Below are 4334 nucleotides of genomic sequence, written 5' to 3' on the forward strand. Positions count from 1 at the left end.
ATAATCTCTTCTTTATATCAGTAATAATATTCCCTTTATCATTTTTAAGAATATTCGTTCTTGTACGTTTTTTAGAACCTGTCATTTCTTTGATTTTTTTGTGTAAATTAAAGCTATCATACTTTTTATCCAGATCTTCTATTTCCTTGCATCTGTCGGAGAGCCACCTCTCTGTTGCATCTCGAATTTTCTTTCTGATGTTTCTCTGAATTTCTTTGTATTTATTCAGGTCTTTTGCTTTAGTACTTATTAGGATTAGGTAAATCAGCTACCATATATGTTAGTTTGTCCGAATCACACATCCAATTTAGACCAAGTACCTTTACCTTTTCTTCTCCACCGAATGATTTTAGATTTGATAGACACTTGGAACTTTGAATTTTCTTAAGATCTACCGGATTATTCGATACCCACTTTCTCAACTCAAAACATCCGCTGTTTAAGATATTGTTGATATCCTTGCATACATTTGACAATGACTCTGCGCAATCTCCACCTGTCAGAAGATCATCTACATAGAAATCTCGCTTGATGATCTTGAAAGCAGTAGGGTGAAAATCTTTATTCTCGGATGCTAACTGAAATAAGCAACGAATGATCTGAAACGAAGCTGAAGCTGTTCTATATGTGACGGTATTTAGCTGATATGTGCTCAGAGTATCAGAAGGAGAAGAACGCCAGAAGATTTGCTGAACTGCTCGTTGTTCAGGATCGACGAGCACCTAACGACACATTTTTGTAATATCAGCAGGCACAACAAATGCATGTTGTCGAAAACGCAATAAAATGAAGAATAAATCGTCCTGAATGGTAGGACCCAAAATTTGAATTTCTTAATGAAACAACAACAAAAGAAGATATACGTGAATGTGATGAGAGATGTATTCAGGACAAAACTTGTAAAGAATATGCTGGAACGTGAAAGGAAGCCTTAATACAATTTGAGCTGTTTTATTGAAAATACTGCTACTAATGTATTTGAAAAACCACCGAAAAAGAAGTTTTAAATACATAAATATACCCATACTACCCATCAAAACTATAAAGACGCTAAAAAGAAAGCGAAAATAACAAATCTAATCGCTCAACTTAATAACAAGGAGGGTGGGAAGATATTATGTTAGCGTTTTCTCCTTTAATTTTCGTAATAAAAACAGGCTAGTGAACCAATTATCGTTCGTAATGTTCCTGTTTGTATTTTTTGTGTAAGTTCTATTAAATATTGTTCTGAAGCTATTTTCTTGTGGCATTTTAAATTAATTACTATTTAAATGGGAAATAAGCCACATTAAAGGTTAAAATACGTTTATTGACGTTTCAATTTCCACTTCGGAAATCGAAAATAGAACGATTTCCGAAGTGGAAATTGAAACGTCAATAAACGTATTTTAACCTTTAATGTGGCTTATTTCCCATTTAAATAGTAATTAATTCTATTAAATGTTTTCTGCCAAATTGTATACTCGGTAAGGTCCTTCAGGCTGTGTTCCAACATATGGGTCTAGATTGACTGTATAGGCTGTATGGCTATCAACTAAGGTAAGAACGTTCAAACCGTACTTAGTAGATTTGTTAGGAAGGTACTGAAATGTTTCAGAAAAATTTTTTCTATTCACTTCATCTATAAATATTACATTAGGAATGTCCTACGATTAATTTTCGCAAGAGACTCCTGGTTCAAAAAAATACAAAATTAAGTTTCTATTACAAGAAATTACTTTTGTATTAAAATACACAAATGTGACGTAAAGTTTTATTTAATTCAGTTTCTTTCGGTGGTACAAATTCGACTCAACTAACTCTAACTATGCAATTGTATATATTCTTTAATATGATATTCGATACTCCTACATTCTTAGACGAAAAAGTCAATAAATTTTAATTGCCTTCACCAGCCCTCGGTCCGAGAGACGATACGCTGATTATGGGATTTTTAAAACAAACGTTAAGTATTTACTCGACATTCTTCCACCTTGAGAAATTTGACACAATTTCTCAAAAAAATGCAGAGAGTTACGAAAATGCCATGAAAATATCACTTAAATCTTAAAAGAGTTTTCACCATCCGGCCACAACGCGTATATCTTTCATTTAAGTCGGGTGCTCTACTTTTTATGGTGCACTCCCGCACTTTTTTTACTTGGTTTTTCCTCAAACTGGAGTTGACCAACGTTCTCTTGAGGTAACCTCTCTAAAACCGTCTGACTGCCACAGAGTAGAGTATTATCTTGGACATTCTCGCCAGTAGTAACTGTATCGACGACCTCCACCGGGTAAAGCCTTTGTAGTGGTCTCAGAAGTTGCCCTTGTGCAGTCGCAAGACGAACCAACCTTACATGGTCATCCCTACCAGGTATAAGTTCAATAACTTTTCCTAAAGGCCACCGAAGACGCTTGATGTTGTCATTACCGACTAAAACGACATCCCCGATAGACACTTTAGATACCTTCGGCTTCTTCGTTCCTACTTTGAGTTAAGTCAGATATTCGGCTCGAAATCTTTTTCGCAAATGATTTCTCAACTCTTGTAAACGCCGTATTTTGCGTGTGAGAGAATTCTGCTCTAGCAAATCACATTTCGGCAACTCGTAACTAACTTTTTCCTTTAAAAACATACTTGGGGTTAACGTGATTAACTCAGTAGGATCGTCCGAAAGATACGTTAATGGACGCTAGTTGACTATACTCTCACAATCACACAATAATATCAATAAGTCTTCATAATTGAGAGACACTCGACCTAAAACTTTTCGCAGAAGTCCTTTCACAATACCTACTAATCGCTTCCAAAATCCACCCCACCATGCAGCTGTAGGGGGGTTGAAACGCTACTTAATACGTTGTACAGAACTATATTCCGCGATAGTATTCCAGTCCAATTATTGCTTAAGCGCATTCTCGAATCCGGTAAAATGTGTTCCATTGTCACTATAAACTATTCTCGGTCGTCCTCGCCTTGCAACAAAGCGACGAAAGTCTTAAATAAAGGCATTTGTTGACAACGAGGTACCGAGTTCCAGATGAACTGCACGATAAACGGCACAAGTGAACAAGCAAATCCATGCTTTCCCACCCGATTTCAAGTAAAGAGGTCCCGCTAAGTCCACTCCGGAAATTTCAAAAGCTGTAGTATCCCGAACTCTATCAGCCGGCAACGGAGGCGTTTGTACTTCGAACGATTTCCCTTCTTGTCTTTTGTACACACCATATTATTTTAAAATGAACCGCTCAATCCGTCTACCCCCTCAAGTCCAATATTTTTTGCAAAGCAACCAAAGTAGTCCTTGTATGCCTACATGACAAGAGCTTTTGTGTAGGCTTAAAATTAACTTACGCACTATAAAATATTCACACGGATGTAAGATGCAGACAAAAATCTTCCGTGTTATGTCTCTCAGTAACGCGAGTTTTTAAACGTATAAGTCCAAATTCATCGACAAACATGTTTAGCGAGGAAATTCGTTTCGTATCTGAAACAAACGCTTCGTTCTGCACTAGCTTCAATACAAATATCTTTATCGATTTCCTCAGCGACCAATTCACCTGTACGTTTTTCGTGTGTCACCTGTAAGTTTTATGTACTGAGAAAAGTAATGCAGATGCCAATCGTCAAACATAATATTATTCAAAAGTGACGAACTGGCATTTTTCTTTTTCTCGGTACAGACTTCTTCTTCATCAACTTCTAATCTTTGTTGGGGCCAATCATTTTCTTTTCTGTACAACCATTCCGGGTCCTCCCACCATCAACAGTCAAAAAATTGCCGAACACTACAGCCTCTTGATGGAAGATCGGCAGGATTTAGAGAACCAGGTACATATTTCCAACACTCAGAATTGACTAAATCTCTAATCTCTTAAACTCTATTAAAAACAAAACCAGACCAGTCATCCTTACGTTGAATCCAAGAAAGAACAGTAGTGGAATCACTCCAAAAATAAGACTCAACATATTGAGAAAATTGTCTTTTTACTGACTAATAAAGTCTAACACCAATAGTGGCCGCCAACAGTCCCAATCTGGGTATAAAAATCTTTAAACGGGCCACACGACTCTTAGCTGCTACAAGGTAAATTGAGACAACATCATTCCGAACAACTCTTAAAAATACTACAGCCGCATAAGCTTTCTTACTTGCATCTGAAAATATGTGCAAGCTTCAATGATCAGCTTCCATGTGTCCAGACTGAATCCAGCGTGGAATCTCAATACTCGACAGTTCAGGAAGATAAGTAACCCAATTACAAAACTCTTCAACTATATCATTCTCGACTGGAGCATCCCATCCCTGACGCTTCTCCCAAAGTTTCTGTAGCAACAATTTGGGGATACT

The sequence above is a fragment of the Diabrotica undecimpunctata genome, chromosome 7 (genome assembly GCF_040954645.1).
Source record: "Diabrotica undecimpunctata isolate CICGRU chromosome 7, icDiaUnde3, whole genome shotgun sequence".
NCBI lineage: Eukaryota > Metazoa > Arthropoda > Insecta > Coleoptera > Chrysomelidae > Diabrotica > Diabrotica undecimpunctata.